The 14,417-nt window shown below is 45.8% G+C and overlaps 1 protein-coding gene across 10 annotated transcripts in view; it reads right to left on the bottom strand.

The window, feature by feature from the left end:
- PPP6R3 (protein phosphatase 6 regulatory subunit 3) overlaps positions 1-14,417 on the bottom strand; it is a 1,896,334-nt gene that overhangs the window by 1,785,653 nt on the left and 96,264 nt on the right. For all 10 annotated transcript variants that reach the window (XM_078682862.1, XM_078682861.1, XM_078682859.1 and 7 more), the window contains exon 2: positions 7,071-7,152. The gene's annotated coding sequence lies outside the window, so the exon portion shown is untranslated. The remainder of the gene's footprint in view (positions 1-7,070; positions 7,153-14,417) is intronic.

Here is a 14,417-nt window from a genome sequence, read left to right as displayed (position 1 = left end):
TAGTCCATGTACAGTGAATAAAATTCTGAACAATAGAAAGCTACAAAAAAAGGAAAAGGTTATTACAAGAGTGCTGCATTTACAAGCAGATCTTTTTGCTCCCTGTAGCCAGAAGACACCATATTAACTAAAAATAGGTTTTTTTTATATGAGAAATTTAAAGTGAAGAAAACTATTAAATATTCTGTCTTAATGTTTTTCACCACTTTCAGTAGAGCTAATTAAGGTCTTAATGTAGCATTTTTCTGCACTTTAAATTCCTTCCAATTAACCAAAAAGCTGCATTTTTTTCTGTTATAATATTTTTTTTTTTAAAACCTTTGAGTCAAGTAAAGTAGCACAAGCGCAGGCCAACAACCACGGAGGCCGGCCGCAAACTCAGGAAAGATAAGCAAAAGCGGTACACATGTTGACGGCTCTAAGAATAATCACGGTGCAATCATAGTACATGGTATGCATACGCCTGAAAACGCCAGTATGTGGAAGGTTTCATTTTTATAGTTTAAGGAAGCAGCAGAGGCTATATCATGAAGGCATCACACTACATGACAAAAGGAAGAGATGGGAGGATCGCGTCCCTCCATGCTAGCGAAAATCAGTGATGAGCAATATGGCCAAAGGCACACTACGCCCGCCGAAGGCAGGCCAGGAGTATAAATCAAACAATGATCAGTGATTTAGTGAAAGCATCGTCCGAAAAACCCACCCTTCCGAAACAATAAAGGAGGCAAGTGCAAATGCCCAACAGGGAAAAGGAAGAAAGAAGGAGATACAGCCAACGCCACTAAGAAAGGAAGAGAAAAAAAGGGACCATAGAACAAAACAAACTAAAATAACAAAACCCACCCAACACCCGCCACCCTACATCACCGTAATGGCTATGGCCTACCCCACTAACAGCGTGTCTGTCGCCCCGGAAAATTACCCTATGGAAGGGAAAAAGGGAAAGAAGGGAGGAGGAGAGAAACACTCAAGATGGCGGATTTTATAACAGTAAAAGTGGCGAGAAACGAAGCGGAGCCCTCCACCCGTCCCCCGGCAACACCCTCCCGCAAGTTCTAAAACAGCACAAGGTGTAGAGTCCAATAACAAAATCCGGTACTATCAAACGAGTCTCGAGGCACATAGTCGGCTTACTGCGCTACCAGGTAAATCCGCGCGGTACATATCCGTGTCGGTCATCAGCTAGGGACCACCAGTCCATAGTAGGCACTGTTCATCCTTGTCCCGTCTTATCCGTTCTACCAAAGCGCCCCGAAGTATCAGCGCCCAGGTCAATCCGTATGGGGAGTCGAAGTGTCCAGGCAGGAGTGAGCAGCAACACAGGAGCGTCGATTTGATGCAGCCGGAGATCCGCTAGGTCCCTCCCACGTCGTACCAGGGACCCCGGCCCGGCCCGAGAGCACATCCTCCCCCCGATAGTCAACAGAGCAGGGTCGGGGAAAAAAATCTCAACGTCCAACCATAGCTGGAGCGGCCCCCGGGTGATGGGAAGCATGGCCTGGGGTGGACGCACCCATCGCGATTTCAAACCAATGCCCACACTTCGTCCCAGGCACTCAAGATCTTCAACAAGAGATGCCTCGGGAATGGGATTTTCAAGCCCGCCAGAGTCGTTGAGTGCAGCCATCTTGTTGCATCCGGGTAGCGAATGAGGCATATCGGCGTATTCCCACTGACCAGCCGGTCTCAAGTGCCCCCGTGTAAACACAATCTCATCCACCTTACTACCCAGGAGTCGGGCAGATTGCACCAAGTCGTGACGTAGGGCAACAATAGCGGCCATAAGATCGCAATATTGCAGGACTCTTCCAAGCCCCGTCTCAACCGAATCTCCATTCTCCAGACATCCCCGATCTCTGTGGGGCTCAAACTCCTCGCAGCTGCAGTCCATCGAGCCCGTCGTGTTCACAGGCAGGGCCATCCAGATTCGGGGCCAATTTGCAGGCAGAGGGGTCTCAGGCATCTTCGTATCGCTCCCGTGGTTGCCAAAGCCAGTGTAAGCATGAAGCAACAATCAAATAGAAAGCTGGCCCTGCTCGGTATGAAATGAGCAAAAAACCGGGAGTCGCCCGCCGATAGCGGGACAACACGTAAGCAGTGTCCCAGCGGTGAACAAGCAGGGCTCCTACGATCGCGCTATGTACACCAAGCACAGTGTCAGGCACTTCCAGTAGTCGCACCAGTAGCCAACAGGATATGCTGTTCGAAAATCGGCCGCTCCCTGACACACATGACCCAACCGGCACTTCTCGGTCGCCAGCATCCGCTGTTGTTCACTTGGCGACCAGCCTTTCTGTCCACTCGAGGCTCCGGTCTCAGGACTGCTGCGGGCCGCGAACCAATGCTGGACGTATCCCCAAAATTGAACAAGCTTCAGGATTGCGCCGTAGGCAGTCGGAGGTGCTCGTCACCACAGGTGCGCCGTTTTGTACAGGATAACAGGCAGGATGAGAGCTCGGGAGGCTTTCTGTTATAAATTTGACACCGTCTCTACAGGCTAATGGGCGTAAGATGCCTGCGCTTTGTAAATACGAAGATCGGAAATGGGATAACATTTAAAGGCGTTTAATGGGATGCATATAAACATACAATTAACTCTTCTGTTTAATTGTTTCCCATTTCAAAGTGACCTTTACACACAGTAGGCATCTTACGCTCAGCAGCTGGTAGACAAGGTGTCATTTAGAACTGGAAAATGCATCTATTTTAAGAGGGAGAAATTTAAAGTGCATAAAAATGTTACGTTTGCAGAGCATTTTTCAGCACTTTAAATTTCTCCCAATTAAAAACAAAATAGTTGTATGATTGTGCTATACATGTAACAGAGCTACAATAGGCTGAAGGTATGTCCTGCACCACAAGAACATACAACACAGGTTCAGTCGCTCATACACACCTATTCCATTTATACATACACCGGTTCATCCAGCCCCAAAGAACACAATCTCAATAACACATGGCAGCCCTTAGCCAAAACATTTTGTTCAAACCATGATATCTGGCTATATGGACATTTGGCTCAATGAAGCTGGGCAGCTCACAATGATTTTCACAAATAAGAAGTAGCTCTCAATACAGAAAAGCTTGACCCCCTGCCTGGGTAGAACAAGCCAGCACTGAGGAAATCGGGGACACCATTTATCAATAATAGTTTTTTTCAGGGCCATGGAGCCCCCTTTGGTAGCAACACTTCTGGTTTGGGCTATGGAGCTGTACACGAGAGAGGTTATGCTAAGTTGAAAGTGAGTAGAATAGAGAATTCTGGGATTACAAATGCTTCACTTCACCAGAAGTTGTCATTAGGAGAGAGGGAACCTAGACCATGAACTACTGACCCTGTCCATCCAGAGAACATTTTCGGACCATAAAGGCAACTATAGCAACCAGAAGTTTGATCTTAAGCTGAAGTGGACCGAACCACTGCCCTGCTTAACCAAGGAACCAGCGAAGAGAGGCTGTGCTGATTAAGTCTGCACCTACTTAACCTAAAGGCTAGCAAAGGAGAGCAACTGTGCCTTTTGTGTTCTGCTCGTGAAGAAGTCCTCTCCAGCGCCCAGCCGAAGCAAGAGACTTCAAGGAGTCAATTAGCTTTGCAACATAGGGCCACAACACGCAAGTCTTTTAGGGCGAGTTGGTAGTTCAGGTCTTCAAATTGCAGCTGAGCAGCATCAGTGATCAGGTCCTGATGCTCGAAAGTTGTCCCGGAGTCTGCTTTACCCGGGACAGTGGTTGCAAGGCAAGCTTGCAATGCAGCTTGGTCACCCAGAAAGCTATTCACTGCCCAAGGAAGGATTCTACTATAACTGGGATACCAGGCAACGTTTAGGCCAGTAGGAACTGGACCTCTGGAAGGCTCAAGAAGACTTAGAGGAACAACTACCCCTGTGGCCAGGATCACCTCATCAAGCCCATGGATAAGCCGCAGGAAGATTCCACCCCTTTGCCAACCGCATCACATACACAACATCCTTGAGCAGCTTATATCCCTTGCATTAGGACCACTTCCATATGGCAAGGAGAAACAACTGGGAGAGACTGGTGACTGCACCTTGTATGGAGGTAACCATTAGCTTTCCAACTCACTTTCTGGCTATCTATTTGCTGGCTTTATTTGCAATAGGCTTTCCAGCTCAAGTTTGCTCCTCGCATTGCCAAAAACGGGTTTACTGTAGTCTTTCACTAACTCGCTTTCTGTAAAACAGGCCTTTAAATCTTGTTCTTATCTGGTCCCATTTGCTGTGCATTCAAAAGACAGAGGTCAAATGTCAGGCGGGGTCTTCCAGGGAGCTTGGTGTTTCTCTCAGACTTCAAAGTGAGAGTATTTATGTGACTAGCATGCTGATGGGGGATGGAAGGGGTTATCTGCTTGGAGAAGGCTGTATTTTTTTCTAGCACACAACAAAATTTAAATGTCTGTAAATTAACTGTGCTGACGATCAAATCAATACATTGGGTGATTTTCCACACATTATGGTTTGTACGCTGTATACGTTTAGCAGTGAACTGTATTTGAGTGCAAATGTCATGGCCATTTCAATTGAAGAGGTGTTGTCTAATGGCAGTATGCTACCATATCATGCACACTCCAAGTCACCCCACCCCGCGTCACTGCACACCTCAACATGTGCTTCTGCTACACTCTGCATGCTATGATGCACTATTGCATTAAGCTCTGTTCCACTGACACTACACCTGTGCCATTCTCCAACATTCAATGTAACGCTCTCTAGGTCACTCCACTGACAATTCAGCGAATCTAGAGATATATATATATATATATATATATATATATATATATATATATATATATATATATATTATATATCGATCCAATACCAAGAAATCTACTAGTAGATACCATTTTGAGCTATAGCACAAGGAAAAAAAGGCTATCTCTGGTCTTTATGTGAAGAGGTCAATGCTGTTTGAAACTTAGTACATACATTTTAAGGTCATCTGGCCCTAATGCAGATTATCACTAAACCAGAAAATCCAAAGCGCATACTAGCATCTAGACTGGAGGAGCGTATCATTGCAAAGGGGATGAATGGCTTATGATCCACCACCTTAAACTCTTCCAAAAAGGAGATTGTAACTAGTGGACAATGGACTATATACCAACCTACAAGAATGTGGTCCAAGGATCTAGAGGTGGCATCAATTAAGTAGGACGTGAACATTTTCCACTACCCATGCCACATGTAAATTAACCCCTTCAATGCTGGCCAGTTTCCGCCGCTGTGCGGTAAACGAACAGGGCGGGGCCGTGACGAACCCCAGCCGTCATCAGCACACGAGCACCGTGGAGCGTGACGGCTGGGGTTCGACATCAGCATGGAAGAGGTTAAGTCATACAAAATGCAACCTTTGCCGAATGAACAATGAAATGCATTTTCTCTCACCTGGGAGGGAGGCCACAATAAACTGCAGGCCATTCTTACATGTGATGTCAAGGGTAGGCTACACAACTTATTAATGCCTAGGAGTTCCCCGCTTCTCACTACAGCAATTGTAAAGGATCCAGGACTTATATTACACCCCTGTTTGAAGCACTACACTGCTACCAATAGCTAGATAATCTGCTTTTAACTCACTGGCATTCACCCAAAGAGCCATCCAGTAAAAGGTTGGAGATACCTGCAACGCATATTCCAGAAGAAGACACTTCAGCTAACCAGAGCTACCAGCAGACAGACGCACACCCTCCCTGAACACCTTCAGGAAGGATCAAGACCTGGTTCTCGGGCTAAACAGATCTGCAGACCCTCCCCTCACCCCATTCCCACCTTTCAGCACCTTGAGACCCTCACGGGTGAGTAGCGTGCTTACAATACCCCTGATTAAACCTTTCACACCTGCAAGGAAATAAATTATACGGGAGGAAAAACACTCAGAGCAGCTAAGTTTTGAAATTCCTTCCCAGCAAAGAATGATCACCTGAAGTTCTGAATTAGATACGTGATTTCCAAACATACTCTTATCTAGTGCACTACAAGACTATCACAGGGCAAAGCATGCTCCAAGAACAACCTCACAAACCACCATAATTGTGCCGACAGTAAATCTGTGTAGTTTCCAAAACAGCTTCATCTAGCTCCATGTGTCCCTAACCACAGTACCCATGTATGGCTGCCAGCAATCTGAGAACACTGAAACATGCCTACTACCCAATATTAAACCTGTAGAAATAATCATGAAAACCTGTATTAATCAGGAAAGTCATTAGATATCTCAACTTATTAAATATCCACCATCAATCCTCTACTAAAATAAAATCCACACAATAACGAGAAGTCAAGCTTTCACTGTGCAAAGATCTGGCACTAGTCACTGGTGCTGCAAAAAAGGGTTGGCCTTTTGGATGACTAACATATTTAGCCCCTGCATGTTCCAATCTGCCAACCCCCTAGGTTCAACACTTTGAAGCATTCCGAATCTAAGTTAAAACTACAGGAGCGTAAACAAGGGATCTCCTCCAACGCAGTCACGCCAAAAGGGCTGTCACTATAATCTCAAGACTGCAGAGAATAGCAGAATGTAGCAAAGAGCACATGAAATAGGTTGGCGTTTCGGTGGTTATACAGAAATATTTCTTCATAGGAGACCAACGGACTGACTCGCAGCACCCAATAATAATGTAACCTACTCATGCTTTATCCTTCCAAGACATAAGAGCATTACTCCAAAAGGTTTACCACACAGACAGCACTACAAACAATATCCTTCCAATACAGCACTGACCTACACCTCAGATGTATAAAGCTCAATACAAATGTGACTGAATTTAGCGGGTTGACACTCTAAATATTGCTAGTGAAAATCTAGGTCACTGAAGTGCCCAGTCCCATTGTTAATACGTTTGACTAGCTTTCAACAAGAGGTCAAAAGCGAGGGACTAGGTATGATGAAACAGAAGGAGAAATGCTTTTTACTTCTGAGTAGGCATAGAATAAAAAAGTAAAATGAAGCAATGATGATAGCAAGTTCAATGCATTATATCTGGAAACAAAGGGACAAAAACAATTGTATTGATGGAACACTAAAATGTTATTTGTTTTCATGCTTACCAGAATGCGAGATTATGATCCAAATCACCTTTAAAGCACCAGAGCCTCTTTGGATGCCAGGCTGGTTCAGTCATGTCCAGATCTGCCAGGGTAAATTGAAAAAGAAACTTATTTTCAATGCTAAACAAAATTGCAACAATCCCAAACTTTCAGCGACCATCATAGGACATTCCTGCACTGCAATGTTTTAAAAACAAATTTTTATTGCAAGTACTCAGCACAGTTGTCTGCAAACTACCTGAAGTATAGCATACTAGTTTTACATATCTACTTACCATACATGTCACAGATGAGGCTCCTACAAAACACCGCACACTTAACACATGCTTACAAAAAAGCTTTTAAACATTACTCTTTTGGTGCAAAGAAAATGTTATATATAAACTTTAAGGGGCAATTCAAAGTAACAGTTTTACCTGTCAGTGTCGTTTTAAAACTTGAAGAATTTTCTGGATTCATATGCTGTGCATTATTCCACCATTCTAGTGGTTGGGTCCGGAATTGTTGTATTTCCCTTTGCCCCCCCCCCCCGTTTGTGAGCATCGATGTACCACCATTTGGTATCTCCTTGTGACGCGGTTGTGCTTCCTCCGGAAGCTCCCACCTTTGGTCGCCATCGGATTTTTTTCCTCACTCATCTTTGGTGGAGGAGGGGGTGTTCGCCAGTGAATCCAGAAACTGTTTCAATCTGCAAACTACACAGACAGGGAAGAAACTATACGTTTTGCAGCAAGAATCTTTTCTGGGTTCACATGCTGTGCATAGATTTCGTATCAGTTTGTTAGTTCTGTGGTGGCTGGGTCGAAGATGAGCGTTGGTTTGTGAATAGATGTTGCAAGACCTTTTGTCCTACTTGTGCTTCTTAATTCATTTGGATGTCCACACAGTAGTGTTTCATGAACGATGCACTGAACACCATGTTGCTGCCATGCAAAGGTCTTGAAGTGGCGTGTTTGCTAGAAAGGTGAGAGCTGCCCCCTTCTTTCTTTCTGAATGAGCCAGTGGGGCCCTTTGTAATGCTTCTCCTGCTGGTTTGTGGCACAATTGTATGGTTTGTGCTATCCATCTTGTGATTGTGTTCTTGGTTACTGGTTTCCCAAGGAAATGGTCTGCAAAAGTTACTAAGAGTTTTGTTTTTCTGTATTCTTTCGTTTTACAATGCAATACATCACTGCTCTTCTAGCGTCATGTGTGCAATGCTCTTTCTGCCTGCAGCTTTGGATTTTGGAAGAAACTTGGTATCTGTACGGATTGATTTAGGTGGAATTGTGAAAGCAAATTTGGCATGAAGTGTGGGTCTGTACTCGTGACGATTCGGTCAACATGAATTTAGAAGTAGGGTTCCTGTAATGTTAGTGCCTACAACTCAATAACTCTACGTAGTGATCTTATTGCCACTAAAAAGGCAGTTCTTAGTGTGAGCACTTGTGGTCTGGCCTTGCGTAGCAGCACAAATGGAGCTTTCATTAGCTGAGCGAGTAAGATATTTAAATTCCACATGGGTGCAGACACTCTTTGGAGGGGGTGGGGGAATTATTTCAACTCCTAGGAACCTCTTGACCACTTGTGAAGTGAAGAAGCTCTTCCCGGTGTGGCCTCTTGTATATGCTACAGATGCTAAGTGAACCTTCAGTGATGGGTAGGTTAGCTTACTGTGCAGCAGATGTGTCAAGTCCATTAGCACTGTACTTTCTTTTGCATTCTTTTTAAAAAGACCTTCAATGAGCAGTCTTGGGAGAAGGAGAATTTCCTTTGTGCGCAGGACGTCAAAAATCTCCAAAACTGTGCGTGTTACCCGTCGCCGGTGGCCGGCATGCGTGCCAATGTGGCTGGTAATAGTAACATTTATTAGCACAGCAGCGCCTCGATACCCAGGTGTTCAGGGGCGGATTGGCAAGGCGGGCATTCGGGCATCGGCCGAAGGGCCGGTGTCTCTGTGCACTCTGTGGGCCGTTTTTTTTCTCCCCTTTCCCAGTCCACAGAGAGTGGACTAGGAAAGGGGAGAAATAAAACGGCCCACAGAGTGCACAGAGACAGAGAACATGAAAGCAGCGTCGCTGTGGGGCCATACAGCAATCATCAGCTGTGGCCTCTCCTTCACCCCCTGCCCTGCCAAGCAATCACGCTGAGGCTGGGCTGGGGAGGGGTGATTGTTTGCAAGAATCGGCCTCCCTGGGGGCCAGGTGTTTCTCAAGCATTTGAGCCATTTTCACCTCGGCCCCCCTGGGGCCCACACAGCCTCTTAACACCTCACCCACAGCACTTCACATTCAGGGCATAGTGGGTGAGGAAGAATGGGTCTCGCTGTGGGGGCCAGGTGATGTTTGGAACATGCATCATCTTCACCTCAGCCTCCCCCCTGGCTACCTTGGATGACCCAGCAGCTGTGTTTGGTGCTCCCCTGCCAGGACATTTTCCCGAGGCCTGGAGGGCTGATTAATTTACTAATTGCAGGGGCATTACCTCTGTTCATGTGCTCCTGAGCTGAAGGTCTGGGGAGGGCTAAGTAGGTTAGTAATAGCAGGGGGCTTTGTTGCTTTTCAGGTGCTCCTGTGCTGGAGGGCTGGAATAATTTTGCGACAGAAAGGGGCCTTGCTATTTTTTTTAGTTGCTCAGCATGTAGGCCATTGTCACCTTGGCCCGGTGTCCTGTGCAAGAACGGTATCCTCCCACTTTCATTGCTTGTCTGTGCAAATGGTGTTTCATGAAAGGGCACACCCCTTGAATGTGGGCCACGCCCCTTAAATATGGGCCACGCCTCATGAATGTGGGCCACTTTTTTCGTCAGTGCCCGGGCCGAATTGTGATCCCAATCCGACCCTGCAGGTGTTATTTAGCCGCTATGTAAAACGGTCCTTGCCGTTCTTTGCCCACCTGAGCTCTCCCCAATTGTTGTATTTTGGCAGATGAGATGCGTTCAGCTTGCCCCGTCCTCCCTGGAGGGGGCGTTACTTTCCCGCCTTGCCTCCTGCTTTTATGGAGAGTTTTCGTGATTAAAGTGGGCCTCCGCCAGAGAGCGTCGGCGCAGCCACACTGCTCCCCTCACGCATCAATCCTCGTGACACGGCATGCATGGCAGGCTGAACCCGGCCTCACAGCTTCCACCTCGCGCTCAACTTTTAATGGCCAGTCTGGGGCGGCGGAGCCCATTAAAACCCCTCTTCCTCGACGCTGCATTAACAGACTGAGTCACAGCTTTACAGCCCAGAGTCTGTGGGGGAGCAGCGCTGCCAAATATGCCTGCAAACGGCTGGATATAGCAAGCCTGTACGGGGAGGAACATAACATTTACCAGAGGCAGGTTTAAGAAAGGGATTTTTGCCTCAGTGAAACACACACTCATATAGCTGGGTGAGTGAGTGAGCTTTCACTGCAGATAGCTCTAATTCTCTCTCTGCCTGTGTTTGTGGTGTGTATTCTTGTAGGAAGTGGTAAGGAGTTGCATTACCGTACACTTCTGACTTTCATCCTTCTCATGCCGGTCAATAGGTCAATGCATATACGGGAGAGATCCAAGCAAGCACCCCGACGTATGGGCTGCCTGAAACTGAATTCCTTCAGCAGCTGGTAACGTACATCAGTGGGTTAATGCACATACTGTGGAGCTCAACTTGCAACCTTAAAGACAGGGACTGGCTGAGCATTGCATCCTTCCTTGTCCATCCTCAGTGCCACTAAGCTGTACAAATCCCTGTGCCTAATAATCGAGGCAGTACAGCTTCTCCTCTACACTAGTAACTTAAGAAATTTTATTGTTAAATTATTTATTTAGGTTATTTGTTTAGCACAAGGTTCACTCTCACAGGGTATCTTGGCGCCGTGTAGATTCTTGCTGGCTCTTTTTATGCACACACTGTTGAACTGTCTGTCACACAGCGGAAGCAGCGAGGTCTCCGTTCTGATTGTATCGCACAGGCGCTAAGTTGTGCCTGCACTCATATTACAGTAAGGTTTCAAATGGCGTAACGAATCCAGTACGTCATCAAGCACACTTCAATAGCCCCAGAATAAACCACAGAAATCGGTCTGTTTGTCCGACTGTTTATACTTGCTGTTTTATTCTCAATGTTTTATTATTCAATGGCTTCTAAAAAAAAGGCCTCCTTTGGTAGTTACAACTACTTATTAGTAAGTACTAAATACATAGTTATCTGACATTCTTACAGTGCAGGTATACCTTCCCTACCAGGCTTAGGAAACTGAAAACCTGCCCCCAAATCATGGTTTCCCTCTTGAGTGCCTGTGAAGTGACAAGCTGGGTGTGTTTGCTTTCTGGCATCGAGGTGTTGAAGCTCCAGCTAGCCCTCATCCAGGAAGAAGGCTCCAACAAAGGGAGTGCTGATGGCCCTTACATCGAGGCATTTATATTGCACCCAGTGGTAACATGCGCTGAATACCAAGCACTCCCCGTGCCACACCCATGAATGCGCCCTTGTTTCTTCACCCGGACAGAGTCTGAACAGTTCACTGGTGCGGGGCGTGTCCGACTCAAAAAGAACTGCCGGGTTTGAGATCCGAATGGATCCCCTGCACTTCAAGCACAGGTTGGGGGTTAATTAAGAACGTTTCATATCGTTCTGTTAGAGGATGGGTTAAAGAGTTGACAATCACTCAAGTCCATTCATTAGATCACTCAGTGTAGCCCATTCATACTAAAGGGCATTATTTCGTAGACCGAAAGCATTCGCTTCATAGCTGTACTCCATTCATGTCCAATGCTTGATTTGAGCCGGTGTTTGCCTGTGGGGGGCCCTATTTTGGGGCCATCACTTATTTTTCAGGATCAGATGTTTACAGAATACAGCAGAGGAAAAAAACACAATCGCAAAGACAGAGGAAGAAAAAGATGGCAAAAACCACAATAAATAGAAAGCAGGAACCTGCAAGAGCAAGCATTGAAAATGCAACAGGTCTCGCCTTTGGTTAAGTGAAAGCCATTTGCTTTGCTAATGGTATTGTATAGCAAAGCAAATGGCTTTAACTTAATAAAAAGGGGAGACCCAATTCATTTTGAATGCGTGTTGCAATTGCCAGATCACCTCTTGTAGGGTTGTCATCTTGCACCTTTGAGTCTTCTTTTGCTTTTTGGAGTAGCTCAGAAGTTTCTCCTTTGGAATGCACCTTCCTCCTTGAACTCTGTTTGGAGGTGGTTTGAGTAGTTCTTTGCAGTAACCGCACTGCATTATGTTTAAGATCCATTAGTCTGAAGTGATCTCTCGGTCTGTATAGGAATGTCTTTAGCCTGCCCCCTACTGGTGTAGAATGTTGGAGAAACTGGTTGGTTGTCATTGCTGTCTGATGTTTATCTCCCATTGTCGGCACACTCTGATTTTTCTGGAGTGCGTATTGTGTTTGGAAAGCAGTCATTTCTTTGTTGTGGGTCCTCCGCCTCTTTGCGAAAGTCCTCTTCCACCCCGGGGAATCCTTGAAAGTATGGTCTTCCTTGCTGGTATTGCCATCCTTGTTGCTGTCCAAGTTGTTGCCCTTGGTTTCCCACTTGGTAACTTTGATAGGTCTGATGCGAGGTTGTGGAGTGATGGTTCCACCTACCCGCTGGCCTTGAGGTGGGAGGTTCCTCTATGCATGCCACCTCTGAATTGTAGAGGCCCCAGAGATCTTGCAGTCTCATTGTCCTTTATTTGGTTTAGCGTGTCGTCCACTACGCTTCCAAAGAGTTCTTCCCCACTGAACAGTGCATTTAGTATGTTGTTCTGCACCTCTGGCTTGAATCCTGAGATCCGTAGACATGCGCGTCTTTTTTCTGTGATTCTGATCATCATTTGTCTGATGTTTCTGCCGCATCTAGGGATGATTTTAAGCATGTATTCACTATATTCGTCCTCTCCTCTACTAAGTGGCTTTCTCGCTTCTGTTATTGTTCAGGTATGTGCTTTAGTAGCTCCTCTACCTCCTCCTAGTGTTGGCATTTTATTTCATTTTTTATTTATTTTGAAGGTTTTACATAGCGCGAACAAGACCCTTACGGGTATCAGAGCGCTTTACAAGGTGAATATAGGAAACAACCAGATATATAGTAAATATATTAAGGTACCTGTTGAAATTTAGCAGAGATCGAGATTAGCATTTAGCTGAAGCCATCTTGTTTCCTGCAGCCATTTTGTCAACCAGGTGCTCGCCATGTGCTTTCCTTCTTCACTGTTGCTTGCCCTTGTGCTTTGCTCAAAGAACTGGCTATACTTAGCCTCTGCTACTCTGCACATGCTCAGAAGAGTCTGTAGCTGCCAATGCACCTGCTCTAGTCGAACTGTCAAGTTGTTTTTACCAAAGTCAGCAACTGTTGGCTCCTCCTTTACTGTTGACTGAATTCTTTGTATGACCATTTATGTATGCAACCCTCCTATGTGTGCTTGTACCGCCTTCATTTGAGCTCCTGTGTGGGTATAAAAGACCCATGGTTCTTCTACTCCTTGTGCTACTTCATACACTTAAGGGTGTTGTGTGAATGTAGTTCCACCAGAGGTTAATAAAATAACTTTTTACTATTTCAGCTTCTGTGCCAACTCCTATTTTCTGGTCTGAGGACTTGTGTGCAGAGAAGGGCGAACCCCTAGCACTGGTAGGCCTTGCTGAGGTCCACCTCTACAAATTGGCGCCCAATCAGCGGGGGCTCATCGGCGACTCGGATGCCCGTTTTTCCTCTCTTTCTGATCTGACCCTCCAGGTGGTGTCGGTCCTCGACTAAGATCTCTTCTGGTGTTCGCCGTGCAGACCATTAAGTCGATTCAGAACTTGGCAGCTGGAATCTGGAGACTTTTGTTTGGTCAGGTCGTTTGATGCGACACTTTGTATATGGAAATTGGCCAATATTTGGAATTTGTTTGGAGTATATATATACAATACAAACGCTGTCATGTGATCAAGGCTCCGCTGAGCCGAAACGTCTGTGACTCTTTCTGCTAAATAAATTGTGAAGTACCTCGAGGTCCGTGTCCGGTGTTTACTTGCCAGCAGAGGGAACTGCGTGTGCCTGTGAGGAACGGAATTCAGGATATATATATATATATATATATATATATATATATATATATATATATATATTTCCCGATCCAAATGGAGGGAGATCTTATGTACGATATATATATATATATATATATCAGATTCACACCCCTCCAAGAGAAGCAATGAGTCGCACATAATCACGGTAAAACTGGCAGATTTATTTGCATTTTGAAAGCGCTGGCATCTCTCGGTCCCTGATGCATTTCGGTCTGACAGACCTTTTTCAAAGGGTACGCCAGAAACATCCTCGGGGTATGGAGCCGAACCCAACCAATTCCTGCATTTTAAGTGTTCGCCCCCTGGTGGGCGGCCCCCGGTGAGCATTAC

This window comes from Lissotriton helveticus, chromosome 3_1 (genome assembly GCF_964261635.1).
Source record: "Lissotriton helveticus chromosome 3_1, aLisHel1.1, whole genome shotgun sequence".
Classification (NCBI taxonomy): Eukaryota; Metazoa; Chordata; class Amphibia; order Caudata; family Salamandridae; genus Lissotriton; species Lissotriton helveticus.
This window is presented reverse-complemented; position numbering and strand designations above follow the sequence as displayed.